General features: G+C 50.3%; 1 protein-coding gene across 5 annotated transcripts in view; it reads left to right on the top strand.

Moving 5' to 3' along the window:
* The window catches only part of Cuedc1 (CUE domain containing 1), a 116872-nt gene that overhangs the window by 33210 nt on the left and 58345 nt on the right, over positions 1–25317 (top strand). Inside the window, exon 1 of one of the 5 annotated variants that reach the window (XM_052756116.1) lies at positions 5219–5238. The exons of the other annotated variants lie outside the window; for them this stretch is intronic. The gene's annotated coding sequence lies outside the window, so the exon portion shown is untranslated. Of the gene's footprint in view, positions 1–5218; positions 5239–25317 lie in introns of those variants that run through there. 5 annotated transcript variants of the gene reach the window in all.

Genomic DNA, 25317 nt, shown 5'->3' with positions numbered 1-25317 from the left:
TGAGCCTCATTTTCAGCCATGAGGCTGGCATGGTGCCTAGGTACCAGGAACATGGTGCTCTGACTTGCTCCATAGCCTTGCTTGAGCTATCGGGTGCCTTGACTCTTCTTCCAAAGACACTTGTGTATCCACCCTGGTGTCACGAGGTGTTGCTCGTCTTTCTAGATCAGTGGGTTGAGACCCCAAAGGGGTCACATATCAGATATTTACATGATAGTTCATAACTGTAGCAAAATTACAGTTATCAAGTAACAATGAAAATAATTTTGTGGTTAGGGGGTCACCATATTAAAGGGTCACAGCATTAGGAAGGTTGAGAACCGCTGTTCTAGAGGAAGTGGGCTACTGGAAACGTCCAGAGTGGGGGTCTTCAACAATAAATAGATGTCTACCTTTTCTCTTCATTACACTTGAGGACGATGACGTTGGATAGTAATTATGATAGGCCCCTTTCTTTTGTTGAGTCCCCTGTACTTTTCTCTTTTCTTCTCTACTCCAGTGAAGCAGTGGATTCAGCCATAGAGAGATTTGAAAGTTGTGAATAGCAATAATATATTGGTGTAGGAGGAATTGAACGGGGTTAGGTTCCATCTTGGTTTTGTCCTAGGTAAGTCCCTTGTCACTTACCACTCAAGCCTCAGTTTCCCCATGTGTCCACAGAAGCAGAGGTCCCAGCTGGCACAGTTGATGTGAAGATCAAATGCGAGTATTTCTGTGAAGCTGCCTGCCCTGTGCTGGGTTTCCAGCATTTAGTGGTGTTCACGGTTCATGTTTCCCCAGAGCAACTCTCTCTCTCTCTCTCTCTCTCTCTCTCTCTCTCTCTCTCTCTCTCAAGACAGGGTCTCACTATGTAGCTCTGGTTGTCCTGGATCTCGCTCTGTAGAGCAGGCTGGCCTCAGAGATCCGCCTGCCTCTGCCTCCCAAGTGTGGCGGCAGTAAAGGTGTGCGCCACCACTCCTAGCTCAGAACAACTTTTCAGTGTGTCTTCAACAGAGCAGCTCCAGGCTGGCAACTTTCTTGCTTGGCTGGTAGGATGGGTCTGCCGGGCTGGAGGTATTATTCCAGCTTCTTGTGGCTGGGACGTCCTGCCAAGTCAGGCCATGGTCTCCACCCCACTCATCCGAGTGTAAGTAACCAAGGCCCTTTCCTGCTGACTGCTCCCTTGCTATCTTGAGAAAGGAGACTGTGAACACAGGGTAGAGAGTCACTACTTACTTACTGGTGTGTCTTTGTGACCACACTTGTGGCCAAAAAGCCAACAGGAAGCCGAAGACAGAGTCATCTGGGGACAAGCTTTGGTTCTTTGTGTCCCAATCTGAGGTCATGTAGTTGACTTCTTCTAGGAGGTAATATGTTTCCTGCCTAGCTGGGTAGAATTGGCCAACAAGGTTACAGAGGAGACAAATGCTATATAAGCTTTCTAGCCATCTACCAATGGCCTGGAGTTTGGAGAACCATTCTTCTGAGGCCATGGACCAGCTGCATTAGCATCACCTTGACAATAATTGGAAATGCTGAATCCCACGTTTCATGCCAAATGTACTGACTCAGAACCTGTGTTCTGGGAAGACACTGAGAAGATTCAGGTAGATGTTAAAAACTGAAAAGTTGATGTAGACCACAGTTCTCAGCCATGGGTGCAAATCAAAATCACCCAGATCGCTTTTCAAAGGTTACTGATTTCCTAGGACCCACACTCACCCCCTGAAAAAGGATAAGGTCTGGGCATTGGTATTCAAGAGAGAAAGAAGTCAGATGTGGTACCCATGCTTAAAATTCCAGCACTTGGGAAACAGAGGCAGGTGGGTCAAGGAGATCAAGGCCAGGGTCGGTGAGGTAGCTTAATGGGTAAAGGCACCTGCCACCAAACTTGACAACTTAAATGTAACCTCAAGGATCCACCTGGTGGAAAGAGAGAACCAACTCCTGAAACTGTCCTCTGACATATGGGCCATGACACACACCCCACACCACCACCACATACATGCATGGGTGTTTTTCCAGCATGCATGTCTGTGTACCATGTGTGTATCTGATGCCCTAGAAGGCCAGAAAAGGACACCGGGTCCCCTGGAACTGAGTTACAGGTGGTTCTGAGTTGCTGTGTGGGTGTTGGGAATAGAACTTAGTTCCTCTGGAGGAGCAGCCAGCGAGTGCTCTCAACTGCTGAGCCATCTCTCCAGCTGATATACTCTGTCCTGAACTTGCATTTTAAAACATGCTTTCTGCCTGACATGGTGGCACATGCCTTCAATCCCAGCACTCAGGAGGCAGAGGCAGGCAGATCTCTATGAGTCCTAGGCCAGCCTGGTCTACAGAGCATGTTCCAGGACAGCCAGGGCTTCATAGAGAGACTCTGTCTCAAAAACAACAACAAAGTCATGATTTCTGTTGGTCATGGGGCATGTCTATAATCCAAAACTCAAGAGGTGAAGGCAGAGAGATTGAGAGTTCAAGGCCCACCAGGGCTACATAGTGAGACCCTATCTCAGAAAATAAGCAATAAATAAATAAACAAACAATGTATTTTCTTTTTAATCCTATCAAGACACAACTGTATAATTTTCATTTAAACGCAAATATGCCAGGTGTGGTGGCACCTACTTTTAATCCCAGGACTTGAGTAGCAGAGGCAGGTGGATCTCTCTGAATTCAGGCCAGCGTAGTGAATTCACAGTGGATTCCAGGGCAGCCCAGGCGGTATAGTAAGAGCCTGTTGGGGAAAAAAAAGGAAGAAAGAAAGAAAGAAAGAAGGAAGGAAGGAAGGAAGGAAGGAAGGAAGGAAGGAAGGAAGGAAGAAAATAAAGAAAGAGAGAAAAGGCAAGTATAAGCCCCTCTGACGCTCACTCCCCATCCCGCCCCACTCCTCAGAGGGAACCACTGGTGACAGTGGGGTCTTCCTAACCCTTTTTTTGCATTTCAGATGTGTTACTGGTGGATCTTTTAAAGTTATAATTCCTAGCCATCTTCCTTGATTTTATTGCCAGCTGTGTGTAAAGCCGGGATGGTTAACCAGCTGGAGTCATAGCATTGAGTCCCCACCCCTCAGAGTTTTCTCAAGCCCTGTAGGCTTGGATTCAGTCCTGGGATCCTGCTTTGCTAGAGAGTTGATACAGATGCTTCTGGCTGAAAATACAGCCAGCAAGCTTCTCTGGGTCCTCAGGACATTCTGTCTCCCTGGGACTCCCCTGTAGGACAGCCTCTGGGCTTGTTGTCTCTTTAGACAGGGGATGAGGTAAGGTGTGTGTATGTGGTGGTGGGGGGTCATCGTGAGAACAGAAGCTGCAAGCTTTGATGGTGTACAGCAGGAAAGACAGGTAGAAAGTGATACCCTAGAAGCCACACATATCTGAGCATCCTTGGGAGTTACCAGGTTCCCCCCATGAGTTCCTCAAATATTCCCAGTGGGAAGGCCATTCAGCTTGAGTCCCAGAGATGTCGTCACTTAGGTGTTTGCTCTGTGAGCACTGCTCTGTCCATTCTCTGGGAAGGTTTGCTGAGGGAGCTGGGACTCACTCCTCTCTTCTCCTCACTGCCTGGTTGACATCTTGGATACGTATCACAGGTTCAGTTCATCTCCTCGCCCTATAATGATGTGTCCAGGCTAGAGAGGGATAGACTAAAGCCTAGAGCAGGAGCGTGGACAGTGCCTTGGGGGCAGGGCTAAAGAGCCTGGCTTCTGAGTCCATCTTCTGCCTCTGCCTGCGCTCACCCTTGGTCTCCGTTGAAAGGGGCTGGTGTGGCAGGTGTGTGGCAGGTGTGTGGCAGGTAATTGTTCCCGGGCTCTGCAGCTGGGCAGAACTGTGTTTGAAGATGGGCTTTGCCTCTTGCCAGGCACGTGACACATTTCTCTCCTCCCTCTGCCTGTTTCCCTGTTAATAAACGGAGAGGATAATGGCTCCCTCGTGGGGTGGTGAAGAGGATGAGGGAGTCAATGGTCCCTTAGTGTCTGGCCCACACAGCATGCTCAGGGGATGTTTTTGTTTCTATCCTTAGGTTTTGTTCTCTGTAGGAATGATAGACAGGAAAAGGCCCAGTTCTGTGAAGTCCTGGGGAAATCTCCAAGGACAGGTTGGCACCTAGCCTTGTCTTCTTCCCAACATGACATGTGAGAAGTGGGTGCTTGGCATGTGTCACCCGAGGAACATCAAAAGCAAGCCAAAGGGCTGGGAAGAGGGCTTAGTTGGTAAAGGGCTTGCCATACAAGCATGAGGACCTGGGTTCAGCTCCCCAGCACCTACGGAAACAGCTGGGCATAGTGTGCACCTGTAATTCCTGTGCTGGGTGGTCAGCCCCTCGAGCCAGCTCCAGTGAGAGATCCTGCCTCAGAAAGTATGGTGGAGAGCAGCCTGTGGCCTCCACATGCACACCACACACACACACACACACACACACGCACACACACACACACACACACACAGAGAGAGAGAGAGAGAGAGAGAGAGAGAGAGAGAGAGAGAGAGAGAGAGAGAGAGAGAGAGAGAGAAAACAAACTAAGGGCTCTTATGATTGCATCAGAGCCTCTGGCATCTGCTAAACATACTGTTGGCATCTTCCAACCTCCACATTTTGAGGGCATTTCAAGCTTATTGTCTTTGTCTGTGGGGAGATGGGGCCTATGCCCCACATTTCCCCTCCCTCTAATGGCTTGTACCCCTCATGGTCCTCAGACACCTGCTGTTTCCCTGTTCTTTGTTCCCTGTGCCTTTCTGTCGGGTCCTCTGGTGCTACATGGGCCTCTCCCAGCAGATGTTTTATAAGCAGAGTCCTGGGCCCTCCTTCCGTCCCCTCCCCTTGGGTATTTTGCCCTCTTTTCTTACAAACTTGCTACTGGAAGTTACTCCCTCAGTCCCTCCTGGCTCCTCAGAAGTAAGTAATGAGGCAGAAAAAAAGCTTCAGCCTCCCACCCCTGCCGTGTCGTTTCCAGGAATTCCTTTGTCGAGCAAAGAATCCCTTTGTGAAGCGAAGAATCTCTCACATGGGATTTCTGTTCAGGTTTTTCTCAGGAGTCGGGCCGGGCAGACAGTTTGTTTGCCTGGGGGCCCTCGGAGGGCCAACTGAAAGCGCTCCCCATGTGTTTCTAGATCTGCCGATCACCTTTTATCCTTCCGCTGCCTTCCTGTCGGGGCACTGGCCCGCCAACATCGATCATGCTGGCCCGGAAGGTGGTGACGGGCTTGTGTTTCTTGCTCTGTGTTTTGTTCCTTTGCTTAGTCAATCGCGTCTCCATGGAAACAGGTGCGGCCTTTTGTGTTGCTTTTTCTCTGGGTGAATCAGTGCTCCCCACCTCCTCCCCTCTTTGGGATCAAAGGGGGAGGTGGGCTCATCACAGGGACTGACAGGGGGCCTTGTGGTGGCCTGGGGGGCAGGGATCAGGCTTCTAGCCAAGCAGCCCCACAGTGTGGCCGCTGCCCTGTCCACACAGTCTCCCTTCTGCCTCATGAGGCCAGCAGGTTGCAGTAGGGTATGTAGTGACTCGTAAATGCCCTCGCCCGCCCCCCCCCCCCCCCCCCCCCCCGGCGCTCCTTATTCTCAGAGGCAGCTGCTAGCCACCTGGGGTGGGTTCCTGAGGAGGGGTCAGCCTGCTAGCACCAGCTCTGCTTCTTTGGTGTGACCTTGAGGGCAAGGCCTTTGACCTTTCTAGGCCTTGCCTTCTAAGACATTGGGGAAGCTTAGAACTGGGGAGAAAGTAGGGCTTTTGGTAGCAGAACTGCATTTACCCTTAAGGAAAACCCACATCTGGGTAGCTGCAGTTTTTGTCTTCTGTTCTAGGATCAATAGTAAATTCTATGTTTGGTTCAAACCAGTGACATTCAAAACGGGAGCTTCTCTCCAAAGGAGCATCGAGGTTAAAATGCAGCCGCTGCTTGCCCCACCCCCCCACCCCCACCGTGAGCGCCCCATCACCGCCCACCCCCGCCCACCCAGGGTATTCTGTCTTCCCTGCTGATGACAACCTGTCAAGGGACCTTCTGTTCCAGGCCAAAGCTCAAGTGCTACTGGGTAGCCAGGGTCTGCTTTGTGTCCTGAGGATCCCCCAGGGTTTCAGGCAGGGGCGGGCAGCAGGCAGGCAGGGGATCCCAAGGGGAGCTTCCAGCTTTCTGCCTGAGCTTCTTGCCTGCCTGTCCTCTGTGTCTGCGTGGTGCACGTCACCATCCAACAGGTGCAGTGGTCGGGTCGCTTTTAGTAGAAACTCAGGCACTAATTTTAATGCAGTCTCAGTAACTAACCTCTGATTAAATTGGCAAACCCTGCCCTATTATTTTTAAAAAGACTTCATTTTAATATCTAACCTCTCGGACCATCTGCTTGTTAAGTTTAGCAAAGGATGCATGTGACCTCAGATTTTGCATTGTTCAAAAACCTCCCCTGAGATTGGAGGTGGGGCCCCGTTGCCTGAAGAGACCTCTAAATGGGGTAGGTAGTAAAAATCAAGTCAGCCGTTGCCTGCAGAATGGCCACTTGAGGCGGCAGCTTTCCAGGTCTATCCTGGGGAGTAAGCTCAGCCCTCTAACATCTCTTCCAAAGACCGGGGAGTCTCTCCTTAGCCTTTGCCAAACACACCCAGTGTTTGAGGGCTGCCTCCCTGGCGTCCCTCCTTCCAGTGTCTGCGTTTCCTGTTGGTTAAACACGGGGAACAGTAGCTGCCTCATCGGGTTGTTGTGAAAATCAAATAAAGGCTGTGAGATGCACCTTGCCAAGTGCCTGGCATATGGTCCGTTTTCAATTACGCCATCGGAGTTTGAGTAGATTTTATTTCCTGCCTTTTATGCCACTGAGACCTCCTGCTTTTTTTTTTTTTTTTTTCTTCCATCCGCTCCTGAGTAAAGCCTCTTGGGCTTAGGGACATCTTCAGGCACCTAGAAAGACCAGGCGGGACCTCATCCCTTTGCTGCTAGTATCTCTTAGCTAGTATGGTATACCCCCCAAGTCCCTTTGACTTACTTGGGACCTTCAGGGCAGGGATGGGTGAACTAGGAGGTTCTGAGTCCCTTTCTAGCTGGGAGAGGCCCGTGGTTAGGGTTTGTCTTGGATGCACTGATGGGGCTTCCCGTCTGAGTCCCCTGGAGTTTCTTTTACTTTTTGGACATCGTTATCTTTTTTGTTTGTTTTGAGGTAGGGTCTCAGTCTATAGCCCAGGCTGGCCTGCAACTCACCATGTAGCCTAGGTTGATTTTGAACTTGTCAGGATGCCCCTACCCCTTAGCTATTGTTGTAGATGTCCGTGTGTGTGTGTGTGTGTGTGTGTGTGTGTGTGTGTGTGTGTGTGTGTGTAGTGTACGAGTGTTTTGCTTGCATGTATGTCTGTACGCATGTGTGTGCCTAGTGCTTGTGGAAGTCAGAAGAAGGTGTTAGATCTCCTGGCACTGGAGTTATAGACAGTCGTGAGCCACCATGTGGGTGCTGAGAATCTAACCTGGGCCCTCTGAAAGAACAAGTGCTCTTAACCGCTAGAGAGACTAGGCGATCTCTCTAGCCTCCGCTTTGTTTGTTTGTTTGTTTAGGGTTTTTTCGAGGCAGGTTCTCTTTGTAGCCCTGGCTGTCCTAGAACTCGGCCTATAGACCAGGCTGGCCTTGTACTTCTGTTTTGTTTTGAGACAGAGTTTTGCTATGAAGCCTAAGCAAGCCTCAAGCTTGTGCTCTTATTATTTATTCTGTCTCTCTGTCTCTCTGTCTCGCTGTGTGTGTGTGTGTGTGTGTGTGTGTGTGTGCACCTGAGTGCATATGTATGCATCATGTGTGTGTCTGGTGCCCACAGAGGTCAGCATGGGCACTGGATCCCCTGGAACTGGAGTTACACGTGGTTATGCGTCACCATGCGGGTGTTAGGAAGCGACCCTGGATCCTCTCGGCAGGAACAATATGTGCTCGTAACCACTGAGCCGACTCTCCAGCCTCAACCATGCTCTTCTTGTCTCAGTCCGCTAAGTGCTGGCACTCCGGGATCCACCGCCATGCCTGTTTGTGTTTTAATCTCTCCTTTTTTTACCAAAGGTGATCGTCATCACTCCATGCTGTGGCTTTACTATTTTTTTTTCCTTAGTAATAAATACTAACAGATAGTGAAACTCAGTCACAAGAATTGAAAGTTGTCCACGGTCTAAGAGAAACCAGCCCGTCTCTGGAACCTAGTCTCATCAGCCAGCTTAGAATCTCTCTGTAGAAGACCTGAGGGTCTGAAGCCCCAGATGTGTGAAGAATTGGGGCCGGGTCTGCTTGGATGTCCACTGCCTTTTGATTAGGAGTCTCGGGTTTCTTTCCTCCGTCTAGTTATACCCAGGCCTGTGTCTTCCCAGCCATTGTTCCCATTTGCTGCCTGCTTGCCTGGACATCTGTTCTCCTGATAATGTTTGCTCATAAATCCTGTTCCCTAGTGCAGGGTGGCTTAGCCAGAGACAGTGGAGTCCATAGTCAGCGGCTAACCCTCACTATGGTTACATGACAGTATGACCGCAACCGTGTGTGCCTGTTGATGGGTACCTACACCTGCGTCTCAGGCCGTGTGTGTGTGTGTGTGTGTGTGTGTGTGTGTGTGTGTGTGTGTGTGAGTCTCAAGGACTGAGGGTAGCTACAGTTGGGAAGATTTTTCACAGGATGTTTTCTGTAGGCTTCGGCCATAACTCATGTTCTGTAATGCTTGGTCTCTGGGAAGAAAGGGATTTTTTTCTAATGCATTTAAATGTTATTTAATTGTTACTTTATTTATTTATTTATTTATTTATTTTTTACCACATTTATTTGGCTAGTTATTTTTGTGGTGGGGATGGCGTTCAAATCCAGGATGGTCTCATGGACTTGGGGCTCAAGGAGGGTTGGGGCGTGGCTCAGCAGCCTGGCTCCTCCACAGACAAAAGGATAAGAAGAGATGGAGGAGAAGAGGAAATGAAAGTGGACTTAAAAACAAACACTGGAGAAGGCAGGGCCATGCCCAGGTACTCTCAGGAGAGGGACAGTGGGGGAGTCTTGACGGTCTGAAGACACCTCCCCAATGCATAACCCACTTCTTTCAGTGGAGTCAGGAAAAGGCTGGAAGACTTTTTCTGAATCTCAGACTTGCTCTAGGCTTCTGCTTCCCTCTGCCTAGTTGTCAAGTTTCCTAGGAGCCAGGATGAGGCTAGGGTCACCAGGGAGGAAAGGGTACAGAGGACAGGAAGGCTCCTGTCTTGGAAATAGCTTCCCACAGTCCTCTATCTGCCCTGATAACTGGGGTAGATTACTTGCAGGTAGAATAAGTCAAGGCTTCGTTCATGAGTTGGGTTTTCCTCTGGGTTCTCGAAAAGGGCTGCTGCTGTAACACCCTTCGGGATGCCCTAACCTTAAACGTGTGTGTTGTTCAGCATGATGGCCGTTAACCGCAGGGATGTCAGCACAAGTGTGAGAATCAGAGCTCAGATCTCCAGCACCCACATGAATGCTGGGTGGGTAAATCCCAGAGCTTGGGAGGCAGAGACATGGAGTAGCTATCTGCCTTGGTAGACTAGCTGATTCAGCAAGCTCTGGGGTCAAGGGAGAGAACATCAACCTTGGGCCCCCCTAGGCGTGTGCACATATGTGAGCCCACACACAGGTTCAAACACACACACACACACACACACACACACACACACAAATAAAAAACTGAAAGAACTGGGTTATGCATTGAGGAAGTGCAAGTTTCAGCTCATTAAATTTAAATTTAAATAGAAATGTTTATTGCCGCATGTGACTAGTGACTACCTTTTTGGTTAGGAAAGTTCTAGGAGTAGGTTTCTTAGAAGGCCGTGTAGGTCATGCCAGCAATCTCCCAGAACTGCTTGCTCTCCCCTTATGTGTGCTTGCACACACGTATACATCTGCGCGTACGCACACACGCGCACACACACACACACACACACGCAGGTGAACAAGTGTTACCTGGCAGTAGGATGCTCTAGATGCTGTGTTATTTTATGAAAGTTCACTGTTGAGAGCTGGAGCGATGGCTCAGTGGTTAAGAACACTGCTCTTCCAGAGGACCCAGGTTCAATTCCTAGCAACCACATGGTAGCTCACAACTGTCTGTAACTCCAGTTCCAGGGGATCCAACACCCTCACACAGTCATCCATGCAGGCAAAACACCAACGCACACATAAATAAATAAATAATAAATGAATAAATAAATTTTTTATAAAAGGCTGGACAGTGGTGGCGTATGCCTTTAATCCCAGCACTTGAGAGGCAGAGGCAGGAGGATCTCTGAGTTGGAGTCCAGCCTGATCTGCTGGACGTTACTGGACGGCCAGGGCTACACAGAGAAACGCTGTCACAAAAGGAAATGTTCACTGTTGAAATCTTATCTCAAGTGAAGCAGAGCCGCCACTGACCACAAACGCCCCCACCACATACTTTTCCTTGTCCTTGTGTGATGGAGATAAGCAAGCGGGAAACCATGCTCCAGCAAGTCTGCCTGGGGGGATCCCTGCCTCAGCGTGTGGTATCCCATTCAGGCAAGCCCAGGCTCCCTTACACATCCCCTCTAGGAAGAGGAGCCAGTGTCATTCCATGATTGGTGACAGGACGCTTGTGTGAGGCCAACCATGAGCGTGCTCAGCCTGGCTGGAATTTTGCTGCCATTTTTTATTGTGGACCCAATGTTTTGGTCTCAAGTAAGAGAGATTTTGGTCTTCTCCAAGGCTGGGAGGTGAGAGGGCACCTCAACCCTCTGTTTTATAGATTTGCTGTTGTTTGTTTGGTTTGGTTTTTTGAGACAGGGTTTCTCTGTGTAGCTTTCCAGCCTGTCCTGGAATTTGCTCTGTAGCCCAGGCTGGCCTCGAACTCACAGAGATCCACCTGCCTCTGTCTCCTGAGTGCCAGGATTACAGACATGCGCCACCACCGCAAGGTGCGGGGCAGGTGGCTGGAGACACTGAGTACAGAACAGCCCACTTACGATGCTTCCACTTTGGACTTTTCAAGTTCAAGATGGGTGAAATTGTACCTTTACAGCAGGTCCGTGCCTCCACTTCGGTGTGGCATTCACCACATTCTGTGAGGCTGTCAACACTCAGTATAAAGCAGGCTTTGTGTCAGGTCCCTTCGCCCAGCTGTAGGCTAATGTAATTGTTCTGAGCTCATTCAAGGCATATAGCGCTGTGGTGTCTGGAAGGTAGGTGCATGAAATGTGTTTGTGACTTATGATATTTCCAATCCACCAAGGGCTTCTCAGGATGCCGCTCCAGCAGTGGGGAGCATCTGTATTTACCAGATGGCTCTTTCCTCTTATTCTGCACCCCCACTTTCCCACACCTAGAGCCTGGAAGCATTCTGCCATCCCTCCTCTGAGTGAGTAGTTTGTGCCGCCACCTCTGGGTGGACTCCCCTGCTTCTCAGGCCAGGCTGTTGCCCTTCTCTTCCAATGTCAGATTCTCCCTCTGCCCAAGGCTCTCAGACACATGCACACATTCCTTTTCCTGCACACGCACGTTTTCAATCTCCCAGTATATAACATCCCAACAATCGTAAATGTCCAGGAAGTACCCCTTCACTTCTGTCTCCCCCAGCCTGGTGGCATGTGGGGACTCTGCAGGCCATGTGAAGAGTCCTCGTCAACAGGAGTGCCATTGTATCCCAGCCCACTCTGTGCAGATGGGGACAGAGCCCCTCTGTTAGCCAGGATTTCCTGTGTGCCGATTGCTCTTTCTGAATTGCCCAAGGAGGGCCCCCTTCCGCTCCTGGTTCCCCGTGCTCTACAACTTTATCGTCTCATTCTACCTGAGTGTGTAGGATTCACTTGTGTGTGTGTGTGTGTGTGTGTGTGTGTGTGTGTGTAAAATATACACAGTGTAAACGTTATCACTTTTACCTTAAAAATGAAATTATATTGAGTGTGTGTGTGTGTGTGTGTGTGTGTGTGTGTGTGTGTGTGTGTGCGCGCGTGTGTCTGAAAGTGTGCAGGTCAGAGAACAACTTGCAAGAGTCCGATCTTTCTTTCCATGCTGTGGATCCCACGATCAAACTCAGATAGTCAGGCTTGGCAACACGTGACTTTATCCACCGAGACATCTCTCTGGCCCCTTGTTTGTTTCTGTGTTGAGTTAGGTCTCACATAGTCTAGGCTGGCCTCAGACATGCAGTGTAGCTGAGGATGACCTCCATCTTCTTATCCTCCAGCTTTCACGTCCTGTGTACTGAGATTACAGGTGTGTATCATTACACACACATGCTGGGGATTGAACCCAGGGCTTCATGCATGCTAGGCAAGCACTTTGCCCACTGAGCCACACACCCCCCCAGCCCTGTTAACCATTTTCTCCTCCTCCTCCTCCTCCTCCTCCTCCTCCTCCTCCTCCTCCTCCTCCTTCTTTTTTTCTTGGTTTTTCGAGATAGGGTTTCTCTGTGTAGCTTTGGAACCTGTCCTGAAACTCACTTTGTAGACCAGACTGGCCTCGAACTCACAGAGATCCACCTGCCTCTGCCTCCCGAGTGCTGGGATTAAAGGCGTGTGCCACCATGCCCAGCCCATTAACCATTTTCTGAGGCACAACTCTGTGGCATTTAGTGCGTCCCTCAGTTGTGACGTCACCACCACTGTCCATTCCAGAACCTTATTATGCAGAGAGCGACTCTGTGCTCAGTAGATAACTCCCAGGCCCTGAGACCCAGAAACCACTGATTTTGCCTGTCTAGGCATTTCACAGAGACAAACAATATACCATTGTCCTTCAGGTCTGGTTTATTTTCAAGGTTCATCTGTAGTATAGCATATATCAAAATCTCTCTCTAGTTGAGTAATGTTCCATTGTTCCAAGTCTGTGTGTGTGTGTGTGTGTGTGTGTGTGTGTGTGTGTGTGTGTGTGTTTATTTGTTTATTTGTTTGGTGGACACTTGAGTTGTTTCCACCTCTGGCCTATCATGAACAATGCTGACATCAATAAAGGTATAATGACCTGTTTATTCCCTGTTTCAACTCTCTTGTGTAGACACCCGTGAGCAGAATGACTGGATCATGTGAGAATCCACTTTTCCACTTTTTGAGGCTATACCAATTTTTTCATCGTGCTAAACCATTTTTTATTCCTACTGATACTGCATTTAATATTTTAAAATCTTTTTAAACTGCAGAAATAGTGCAAGAAGCATGGTGTGATGGTGCACACCTGTGATCCCAGCTCTCCATCCATAGGAGGAGGAGGAGGATCAGTTCAGGTTACCTTCAGCTACATAGCAGATTTGAAGCCAGCCTGGGCTACTTGAGGATCTGCACTAAAAAACTAAAAAAATCGTGGTACACGCCTTTAATCCCAGCACTCGGGAGGCAGAGAAGCATGTGGGTTTCTGTGAGTTTGAGGCCAGCCTGGTCTATAAAGCAAGTTCTGGGACAGCCAGGGCTTTTATACAGAAAAACCCTGAGGCAAGTGGATCTCTGTGAATTTGAGGCCAGCCTGGTCTACAGAGTGAGTTTCAGGACAGCCAAGGCTACACAGAGAAACCCTGTCTTGAAAAGAAGAAAGAGGCCGGGCGGTGGTGGCGCACGCCTTTAATCCCAGCACTCGGGAGGCAGAGCCAGGCGGATCTCTGTGAGTTCGAGGCCAGCCTGGTCTCCAAAGCGAGTTCCAGGAAAGGCGCAAAGCTGCACAGAGAAACCCTGTCTCGAAAAACCAAAAAAAAAAAAAAGAAAAGAAAAGAAAAGAAGAAAGAGGAGGAGGAGGAGGAGGAAGAGGAAGAGGAAGAGGAAGAAGAAGAAGAAGAAGAGAAAAAGGAAAAGAAGAAGAAAGCTGATTTCTCTGTTTACACGTGCTCTCTACCAGACTGCAGCCTGTGGGGGTGCACTGTTGGTTGAGCCTTGCAGGGGAAGCCAGGCTCCCAGTGCCTCCTTCCCATAGTCTCAAGTCTCAGCTTTTCCCAAATGGCTGCCAGCGCTAATCAAGTGAGCAGAGCTGTGGGCTGCCTTGTGCAGGAGGGCCACCCACCTGGCCTTAGGAAGTTGGCAGACAGGTCAGGCCACTCTCCCCTCTGGGAATACCAGCTTTCCCTTCATCAAGGAACTCAGACTGAGTGGGGAGGTGAGCAGCAGGCTTGGGTGTGGGGTGCGTATGTGTTGGAGTGCACATAAACACAAGTGTGCGTGAAGCTGTAGCTATTAACGCTCTAGGCTCTAGTAGTATTGGGGGAAGGGCATTCACTATGGTGACTTAGGGGGGCCCCAAGGCACAGACAGAGTCCCTTCACATGCTCAGCAAGACCCAGTTAGGCCTGGCAAAGGGCCACCTAGGAAGCAAAGGCCCAGCCAATCCTTTGCCAGTACCTTTCTCTGCAGAGCCCGGGGCAGCTGCTGGGAGAGAGGACACAGAGGCCTGGAAAATCCATAAACGGAGTAATCAGCCCCTGCATCTCGGCCCTTTGACTCTGTTTATTGCTTCCTGCCCCGGAAAGCCCTTTACAAATACAGCCGCGTTGAGGGGGGAGCGGGGGGTGAGTGGGACCTGGTGGGTGGCCTGCTCACGCTGGGTGTCCAGAGTGCCCGGGGAGTGGTGTCCCTAAACAAGCCTACTGATTGTTCTCTCTCTGCTGCCCCCCAGCAGATTCCAGGGAGCAGGGTGGAAGGATGGGGTGGTGAAAAGGAGGGTGGTGTCTGCGAGTGAGGCGACCCTCACAGGAAGGCAGTGCCCTGCAGAGCCTTTTAAATCTTGTCTGTTGCCAAAGCAGGGGCCTCAGGGTTAAGCTCTGATGCGGGGTAGGCAGAAGCAGAGTGAACCCTTGATGGGGGACCCTGCGAGGCGCAGTGGGGAGTGGGGGGTGGGGGTGGCCATTCCCTAGGGCCTGTGGGCTGTTGTGGTTCCAGGGTTTATGGGACTGACTGAAAGTCTGTCTGAAACAGGATGTCGTGTAATCCAGGCTGGCCTGGAACTCACTGTGTAGCTGTGATTACCAGAGTGCACCATCATGCCCAAATGAAGCCTTCTTAGTGTTTACATTGCGGCTTTAAGAACAGCTCCCCACCCCCACATCCCCCTTCACTGTCTTGTCTTCCGGGTAACTGCAGTCCTTTCCTCCTTTTCTCCCTCCTCAGAATTAACTACACCTCATGCCTTTCCTGCCAGGGCTGGTGGCTGAGATGGGACTCTGTGGTTTGTGTTGTTGCTCGCTTGTTGGTTTTTTTAAAGAATTTGATGATTATTGTATTTATTTATTTACTGTGTGCTCAGTGGCTTCGAGAAGCAAGGGTAGGGAAGTGCCCTGGCACTTGTGTGGTCAGAGGACGACTTTTGGGTGTTGGGAGTTGGCCTTCTTTTCCCTGCGTGGGTCTCAAGGATTGAACTCAGGTGGTCAGGCTTGGTGGCAGGTGCCTTTTGCTGTTTTCCCTCTCCTCTTCCTCCTCCTTGTCAAGGTGGTAAGTAGCCCAGGCTAGCCTGGAACTTGATTTGTGGTGGAGAGTGACCTTGAACTCCTGATCCTCCTGCCGACATCGATCACGGGCATTCACTGCCACACCCAGTGGAGGTGTGACTCTGGGGGACAGCTACGGCCCTAGCAAGCCGGCCCCTTTGCGGTTCCAGGGCTGCTGATGCCTGTGAGGACTCTTGGGGGTGTTTTCTCTCATCTGAGAACAGGATGGGGGGGAGTGTGACACCTGCACCTTTGGAAGAGGACTGCCCTCTTTAGGGATACCAGGACACAGACCAGGTGGTGGTGGTGGGTACCCAACAACTCTCGGATGCCGGCTCCTTCACGCTACTGGCTTGAGACTGACCCTTCTTTCTTTCTTTTTTTTTTTTTTTTGTTTTTTTTTTTTTTTTTTTTTTTTTTTCGAGGCAGGGTTTCTCTGAGTAGCTTTGCGCCTTTCCTGGAACTCACTTGGTAGCCCAGGCTGGCCTCGAACTCACAGAGATCCGCCTGGCTCTGCCTCCCGAGTGCTGGGATTAAAGGCGTGCGCCACCACCGCCCGGCTGACCCTTCTTTCTAATGCTGCCTTGACCTCCCTGTCATGGAAGGCCTGCTTCTACCCTTTACTGAGGCCTCTCTGATTTAAGAAGCTTTAGAGGTGGCCTGATCTGTACACACTTGCTCTGTCTCTGCACCTGCTTTGTGTGTACTAGGACCCACGGCTTGTTTGTGCTTTTGTTGTTGTTGTTGTTGTTCCTTTGTCAGTGCTGGGGATCAAAGCCAGAACCGTGTACCGTGTACATGCTAGGCAAGCTTTCCACACACAGCTACACTCCTTGCCCTTGGCTTTTCTGAGATGGGATTTCACAATCTAGCCCAGGCTGGCCTTAGACTTGTGATCCTCATTCCTCGCTCTCTCTGGGATTAGCGCTGTGTGCCACCAGGCCAGGCTTGCCTGTATTTTAAAGGTGGCCTGTCTATGCCAACTTCCACGGGAGACCTGTGTTTGGGTTGTGCAACTCTGAGCCTGCCACACCCTCCCAGATCCCTTCTGAAAGTAAAATGCTGTACAGTCCTTGCTCAAGAACAAAGGCCCTCAGCTTAGCCCTGCATGTTAATGATTTTCAAGTGTGGCCACTTCCTCTTGCCTACCCTGACTGGCACTGCCAGGGGTGGGAATGTGACTGCCATAGTAATGTGTGGAAAGAGCCCAGACCAGGGCAGGGAGTCCCTGCTTTGGGTAGTACTTGAGCCTGGGACCACAGTGGCAGAAATGGCCTACTAGCTTATGAGCTGGGACACTCCATTTCTCACCCACCCTCTGTCTCCTGCCCTCTCACTACAGCTACACTCTTAATGTCCAGTCTCTCATCTTCTGCTCCAGGAGGACTGGAGGCTCACTGTTGCCAGGTTACTGCATGTGTCCAGCCCTCCTGGGCCAGTGTCCCCCTGTGCCCCAGACAGAGATACAGAGTTGGAGTGTGAGATGTGGGAGCAGAATCCTGACTTGGTCGCTCCCTGGCTGTGAGAACTTAGGCCAAACTGTTGAATTACCATGTGCCTCAGTTTCCCCATGTGCAAATAACAGTTTCTAATTCCTAGGGTTATTGTAAAGAGTTCACGTGGCTAGCCCGGAGCCTGGCTGATGGAAAGGGCTCGTGGACTTTCTTCTAATGTTGCAAGCTGTTAAGTGCATTGCACATGTAAAGCATAGTCATTCGGGGCAGTCAGCGTGGCCAGAATGGAAGTGATTGACACTGGGTTTCTTAAATGACGAGGATCAGCAGATCTTGGTATAATCCACAGATGTTTCTCAGTGTGGAAGTTCGGTTCCCATTTCCTTCTCTTCATTCCCATTTGTTCTTCCCTTTAGATATATATTTTTTTAAGATTTATTTTTTAAATTTATTTTATTTTTAAAAATTAGTATGTGTGCTTGTGTGGGTGTGTGCATAGGATTGCAGGTGCCTGAAGCCAGAGGTGTTGGGTCACCTGGGGTTGGAGTTACAGGCTGTTGTGATCCACCTGATAGGGGTGTCGGGAACTGAGCTCAGGTCCTCTAGAAGAGCAGTCTGTGCTCCTCACATCTCACCCCCACCCTTAGTTATTTTGTTTGCACAGGTTTACCACAGTGAAAGTAGTAGGAGTCTGAAGTCAGCCTGTGGTGCACTGTGTGTGCTCTCTGATGGAGAAGCCCAGCACCCGGGAAGCTCAGCATGTTTATTATATACCGTTGAACAGAGAGGCAGGGTTAGTGCTTATAGCTGAATCAGGGAGGCAGGTTTAGCTTATCTTGGTAGGAGCAGTCTCTATAGGGGAGCAATCTTCAGGCCATAAGTAGGCAGCATGGGGAAGAAAATGATGGTAGTCTTTTTTTTTTTTTTTTCATACACTATCAACATTCCCACTTGGACCAGAGGACAGCTTTTTCATCCCTCTGAGCCTCAGGGGACAGGGAGGCTTTGCCAGTTTCCCATAAGTTTGAGGCTCTGGTCCTTGACATGGCTGACTCATGTCAACAGCTCACATCCACTTCCAACTTCACACACTCAGGGGCTTCCTCTCCTCCCCACAAAGCTCTAGTAATCCCCACAGCTACTCTGTTAAGGATTCATAGATTTGAAAGTGGACATCTGCAAACGATGTTTGCTCACTAGCTGAATATATAGTGTTATCTCTCTCTCCTTTGTGTGTGTGTGCTTGCCTCTGTGTATGGAAGCCAGGGGACGAAGTCAGGTATCAATTTTTCTTTTCTTTTCTTCTTTCTTTCTTTTTTTAAAAAAGATTTATTTATTTATTATGTATACAGTGTTCTGCCTGCATGTATCCCTGCAGGCCCAAAGAGGGAACCAGATCTCATTACAAATGGTTTTCAGCCACCATGTGGTTGCTGGGAATTGAACTCAGGACCTTTGGAAGAACAGCCAGTGCTCTTAACCTCTGAGCCATCTCTCCATCCCTTTCTTTTCTTTTCTTTTTTTTTTTTTTTTTTTTTTTTTTTTTTTTGGTTTTTCGAGACAGGGTTTCTCTGTGCAGCTTTGCGCCTTTCCTGGGACTCACTTGGTAGCCCAGGCTGGCCTCGAACTCACAGAGATCCGCCTGGCTCTGCCTCCCAAGTGCTGGGATTAAAGGCGTGCGCCACCACCGCCCGGCCTCTTTTCTTTTTTTTTTTGACAAGGTCTTCCACTAGACTGGAACTCACTGAACATGCTAGCCTAGCCAGTCTGGGGATTACCTATCTCTACACTAGCCCAGTACTAGGATTAGAACCCCTTGCCACAGCACTGGGCTTTGTTTGTTTGTTTTGTTTTTGTTTGAGTCAGGGTTTCTCTGTATATCCCTGGCTCTTCTGGATCTCACTCTGTAGACCAGGCTGGCCTCAAACTAGCGATCTGCCTGCCTCTGCCTCCCAAGTGCTGGGATTGAAGGTGTGAGCCATTGGGCCTGGTTATAAATTGGGTTCTGGGAATCAAAGTCATCGCCTCACACTTGCAGAGCCACTGTTTACCAGTGGAGCCATCTTCCTAGCCTCCACCTTGTGGGTATTCTGCCACTGTTGTTCGTTTGACACAGGGAATCACTGTGTAGCCCTGGCTGGCCTAGAACTCTCCATTTAGATGAGGCTGGCCTTGAACTCATGGAGGTCTCCCTTCCTCTGCCTCCTGATGCTGGGATTAAAGGCCACCACCACACCTGGCTTCCTACATCCTGTTTAAATGGTGATGATGAAAGATTTCAAGGACTGAGAAATGGTTTGCTGCTTCTGGAAGGTTCTAACAGCTGCTAGCTACTCCTCATATCATCTCTGTGATGTCTGGATAACCTTGCAACCCCTTTGTATTCTTGGCACCTTGGTTTTGGCCTGAGCTAGGGGGAACCTCATGTCTACACACCCCAGGCTGCTGCTTCCCATGAGAGACAGAGCCTGTGCAAGTTTGGGCTTGTGAAGGGATTTGGCAATGCTTTTGTTTGATGACTGTTGGCTTAGCCCAGGTGTGCGGACCCAGTGTTTACAGAATCCTGGTTGGCTCTGGGCTGGAGCTGGAATGAAGAAAATAGATGTTCAGGGGAGGAGGGAGAGGGTGTGGATAATCCAAAAGCCATTTGTTTAGGGCTTGGAGCCAGAGATAAGCTGCTTCTGCAGATTTTCCTAAATCAACCAGACAGGAACTCTTTGTAATGAGCCGTCAATGTTTGGTGACCTAATAGTCCTCCACACTCACTCCCTACACATGCGAACCATCTGGACCCCCAGAGCCCACAGAGATGCACAAGGATGGAAGGGCTTTCGGGCTCATATGGCCTTCCCGTCCATTTTCACACTGACCTGGAGGTCCAAAAGGTGGGTCCAAAAGGAAGTCCAACCTGAGACCACTTGCTACGTAGCAATGGAGTTAAAACTAGCATCTACGTCTCCAAACTACATCACCCTTTAAGACCGTGGTCCCACCTGACTGTGGATCCAAATGACCGGGAGCCTGTGCAAATGTAGCTTCCCTGGACACATCTCCCCAGCAGTTCTGATTTAACAGCAGGGTGGAGAATGTGTTCTTAGCAAACCTCTAGGGACATCTGATGACAGTGAGTGTCATACTATCTGCTGATGCTGCTAGAATACAAAAGCATTTGCTTCCCAGGTCTGTAGGAAGGCACATCGGCATTCCCTGAAGCCAGAGATATAGTCAGTTCAGGAGGTAAGAGCAGGAGGGGTCGAGCCAAGCTGTGGTTATTTAGTTATTTAGCTTGTTTTGAGACAAGGTCTCATGTAGGCCAGGCCTTGAACGGCTACCGAGCTAAGGATGACTTTGAACTTTTAATCCTCCTGCTTCTACTTCTGTAGTATTGGTAAAACAGGTATGCGTCACCATGCCTGTTCTATGAAGTACTAGGGCTTGAGCTTGGGGCCTTGGGGCTCCGTGCAAGCTAAGTAAGCTCTCGGCTGACTGAAAGCCCCATGCCTGACTTTAAAGCATCATGCAGGTGACCAGAGTCTTAGGAGGCCTGGCCGTCTCTCTTCTGCCCTGTGAGACTAGGCTGGTTAGATGTGGCCCGGTTCTGGACAACTTGTAGCACACACCTGACTCTGTTCACACCTGTGAAGTGCCTAGAGTGAAGTGCAGGGTCATTCGCTATTGGACAGACTGGCATGAGGGTCAGATGACAGGACGCGTTGGGAAGGTCTGCCAAGCAGGCATCCACTGACAGCTTCTAGAACATGAGTAATTGCTGAATGTGGGTAAGGGCAGACTTCAATGAAGTCCTGCTGACTGCTCCTGGGGAGGGAAAGGGGCTTTGGTTCTGGGGTGAAAAATATCCAGTTCTTCTGGCTCTGAGAGACCAGGATGCAGTGACCTTCTGCAGAGGTATCCCTGTGGTCGATCCCTAGCAAATGGTGTCTTTCCCTGGCCCTGATCCATTCCCCAGTCCCATCCGTGCATCCCAGTGGGTTTCAGTGGTCTGTTCAGTGCTCTTCGTTTTCTGGCAGTTGAAGAGATCAAGACCTTTGGGAAGCGAAGGAGGCTGGTTGAGGGACTCCTGGGAGGTTCCGCCCCTTCCCTGACACTATTAACATTGAGAGGCGACAGAACTACCAGCCCAGCTGGAGGCCTTCCCCTACAGTCCTGCCAGGAGCTGGGCTTGCAGGCTGAAAGTGGAGCCTTGGCTGGGCACGCCACTGCCTGGTTCTGCCAGTTCTACCCTGAGTCAGGTCAGCCTGACCCCACCAATGCTATAAACATGACAGGCACAGATGGCAGCTGGGGGAGGGGTGCTGGGGGGATTCTGGGGCCTCAGGTGGCCCCAATATGAAGGGAAAGCCTTGCAGGCCATCAGGGGGTGCTAGGACTAGTGGTCCCCCAAGGGTATAATTTCAAATCGGCTTCAGAGCTGGGGAGAAGAGAAGCAGACTGAGTACCTGGGTTGGGTGAGAAGGGGTCTAAAACCTGAAGAGGGGTCTGTTTGTGACTGTTGGCCTGGAATAAGCATGTGACTCGGCTTAAGTGCCCTGGTGAATGTGGCAATGAGCAAGAGCCTGTTAGCACACCCAGGCCTAGGGGCTGTATGCTGGAGGGAGATGGAGTGTGTCCAGGGAGAACCTAAGGACCTGAGTCCCATCTCTTCAGTTAGTACGCTCTGACCTTCAGCCACTTGTACCTTCTAAAAGTGATCACGTGGGGCTGCCACTCTCTTTGTGACCAGAGAGAGGGACTTCAGAGTGTGTGTGTGATGGGGGTGACGGAGGATATCTGGTGGGGAGGGATGCTGGGTTCCCCTAACTGTGGAACAGGAGTCCTACAACTACTGGGCTATGGAGGGAGGAAAGCGGGTGGGGTGGGGGGAGGGGGGCCAAGGAGAGCAGGGAGCAGCCAGTGGCTGGGAAAGAAGCTGGCTCCTGCTCTAACAATCCCATCAGCCATCTGTGCTGGGCCTCTCTGGGTGGAATTTCTGAGTGTCCCGGCTGGTGTGTGTGTGTGTGTGTGTGTGTGTGTGTGTGTGTGTGTGTGTGTGTGTGTGTCCGTGTCCCTCTGCTGCAGCTGCTGCCCGCTCCTTTGAAGTTCAGCCACAGGCCAGCCACCGCTCTCTCAGTCTCAGGTCCTTAGCCTGGCCTGTCATTCCTGGGCTGCCTAAGCTGTGTCTCTGAGTGTGCCCTGCAGCCTGTGGGCTGCCTCCCAGAGCCTGAACCCCCTCCCCTGCACCAGAGGGCAGGCGCCTGGGAGCCAACCTCTTGTCTTAGGCAGAAAGGTTGGGCCACCCAGGCTGGGGAAATATTCCAGTTACTCTGCCTTTACAAACTTCTCGGGTCCAGGTCAGGGCAGAGGGACTATGGGCCCAGCTCCCCCCCAGGGCCGTAGGATCCCCCAGGCCTTTGTCCTACACACACAGTTCTACTGCAGGACTGGAGTGGACCCAAGATCACAAGCTGTCCCTGCCCCGTCCCTCCTGTGTAGCTTTGAAGTATGCAAGGCTTATGCCAGCCCTACACCTGCGCAGTCTACCAGGAGTCCCCCTCAGAAGGCCCGCCTGAGAGGCATAGGTCTCCTTGTTTTACAGACTTGCTGAGAGACGCAAGTCACCCAGACACCTGCAGAGTTGGGTCTGCTGCAGAATTGGGTCTGCTGCACCCACACAGGAGCCACACATTTACTGTCTCTGTTCTTTGGTCTCCTATTCCAGCTCAGCTCAGTAACCGCCAACCACATCAGGCTCTCAAGCCAAGGTCCTGCTTCCTCGGTGCTGGGGACCCTGACACCCCATTGCCCACCAGGGCCTTTATTTTCCCTTCCTGTCCTCTGCTAGGAATAAGCGGGTCCCTAACCAAGGTTGGGACAGAGGGGAAATGCATGATGGGAGTGGAAAGCTCAAGCTGTTCTGGGAGAAAGTCCGCCCAAGCAATCCAGCAGGTAGAACTGATGGGGCGTCTAAAGCCTGGTGTTCTTAAAGCCGGATGAGCTCTAGGCTGGCTGACTTTTGGGTTTTTTGTTTGTTTTTCTCTTTCTTTCTTACCTTTAAAAAAAATTATTATTATTTTGAGACAGGGTTTCTCTGTATAGCCCTGGCTGTCCTGGAACCCACTCTGTAGACCAGGCTGACCTCCAACTCAGAAATCCACCTGTCTCTGCCTCCTGAGTGCTGGATTAAAGGTTTTCACCACCATGTCAGGTGCTGGGTTTTTGTTGTTGTTGTTGTTGTTGTTGTTGTTGTTGTTTTGTTTATTTTTTATTTTTTATTTTTATTTATTTATTTTTTTTGTTTTTCGAGACAGGGTTTCTCTGTGTAGCTTTGTGCCTTTCCTGGAACTCACTTGGTAGCCCAGGCTGGCCTCGAACTCACAGAGATCCGCCTGCCTCTGCCTCCCGAGTGCTGGGATTAAAGGCGTACGCCACCACCACCCGGCTGTTTTTTTTTTTTTTTTTTTAATTAGACAGTGTAGAGATAATAGCTCAGTTGGTAAAAATGCTTGTCTACCATGCAGGAAGTCCTAAATTCATTCATCCTCAACCTGTGAAAATGGGCGTGGCAGTACACGCCTATAATCCGTGCATTTAAGAGTCCAAGGCAGGATGATGGGAAGTTTAAGGTCTCGTCCTCAGTTTACGCAGCAGGTTGGAGACAGCAGAACATGGACTTCGGGACCACACTGTTGATTCAGATTCTGATTCTGCCACTGTGTGAGCCTATGTACGTCAGTCAGCCTCTCTGCACGTCAGTTTCCTTACCTATAAAATGGGCAGAGTGATAGTTGCCGTGACTGGATGAGATAATGCATGGCAGGTGCTTAGCAAGTCCGGAGCAGGTAATTATGGATACTTGTATCGTAATCATCAAAAAGTAACTCAAGGGGCCAGGATTATGGCTCACTGACAGAGCACATGCCTATCAGGCCTGAGGTCCTGGGTCCATGCCCAGCATGAAAATAAACAGCTGCTGGCCATTGTAGATAATATACATGCACACGGTGCACCTGAAAAATCACTGGCGCTGCTTGTCTTTTGATGTTCTTTGGGCTGTTTGCTTATTTTCAAGCTAGTAAATGAATGAACAAACATTTTGAAAGTATATAAAAACTCACAGCTCTCTGTCCCTCTCCATACACATGTGCACACATTCGCCTTCCCCAAACCCTCCCACAGCACACTCTAGTGTTTCGACTAAACTCGTGGGTGCCTTTCACTGTGCCTTTAAGTCTTCAGCAAAAAGAGACCCACCCAAAGGCCTTGTTTTTGCCTATGGTTGAATAGGATCTCGTTATGTGTATGTGGTTGGTGATACCATACCCACATTTCACCAGCCTTCTCATGGAAGACACGTCCGGTAGCTCCAGTCATCTGTTACCCCGTGACTGCCAGGCTCACCTTTCTGTCCATATTGGGCATAGGTACAAACTGAAGTACGGGAACACTCCACAGAGGTGGGATTCACGAATCAGTGGGTAGCAGCACAGCGTGCATCAGTGTGCCTGTTAGAGGCAGGGGTTGAGATTGTCATTCCTTAGGATTTCCTCTGCCATCCTGAGCTGAGCACCCCACCGATCTTACATGACTTGGCCTAGATTTTCTAGGCATGTTCCCATGCTGAACTGTAGAGATGGCTCCTGCTGCTGTCCAGACTCTGGGGCTCATCTACAGACCTTGCAGGTCCCACCAGTGGAAAAGCCTTCAGGGGAGGACCCCGGCCGGCAGCTGGTTCCTCTATCCAAGCGGTTGGGCCAAAGCCAGCATGAGCTCACTCCTGGAGCTGGCCCAGCTTCCTGGCCCTGCACCTGAGCTGCTGGTGGCTCCTTCTCCAGGTCTGAATCTGGACTGTTTCACTTGGTCCCAGGCACGTACATGTTGCTGCCAGTTCCTTGGGTGGAGTGGGGAGCAGCCCCTCTCTACCCAATGAGGTTCCATCTCCCTGGCCCAAAGTTGAACCGTTGGCTGAGCTGGTGGGGTTTGTTGATAGAAGGAAAAATTGTTGTGGAAATATTCTGTAACCCGCCCAGGTTTTGGTGCTAAACAGCCTGTTACTCAGGCAACTTGACAACTTTGGTGGAATGGGGACTCCTCAAGCTTTCTGTTCTTCTGGGTGATACTTGACCTGCAGACCCCCTGCTCCTTTGCTCCCTGGACTTGAGCACTATTTCATAGCTGGCAGACCCCCATCCAGCGTTCCTCAGCCCCTCCAGGGTTAGTTTGCCCCGTAGGATTCAATGCCACCCCCAATTCCGGACTATGTGCTGTGTGCCCATTCTGTGCCAGGAACACAGGGTTGCTCTCCAGCCTGACGGATGTTGTGTTGAATCTGGAATCAGACAACTTGGCTTCAGATTTCAGCTTGGCCACTTAGCCGTGTGACCTTGAACAAGTGTTTCACACTCTCTGTAGCTCACTTTTCCGTCTATACCATCGGAGAGGGCAGGAGAACACATACATACTGCTTAGGGCTGCAGAGAGCATGGAGAGCATTCACACACACGAGGCCCTTGCCTGGTGAGG

The sequence above is a fragment of the Peromyscus californicus genome, unplaced genomic scaffold, assembly GCF_007827085.1.
Source record: "Peromyscus californicus insignis strain IS unplaced genomic scaffold, ASM782708v3 Scaffold_3__1_contigs__length_106647218, whole genome shotgun sequence".
In the NCBI taxonomy this organism is placed as follows: Eukaryota; Metazoa; Chordata; class Mammalia; order Rodentia; family Cricetidae; genus Peromyscus; species Peromyscus californicus.
Note: the sequence above shows the minus strand (reverse complement) of the source record. Positions and strands in the feature narration are given on the sequence as shown.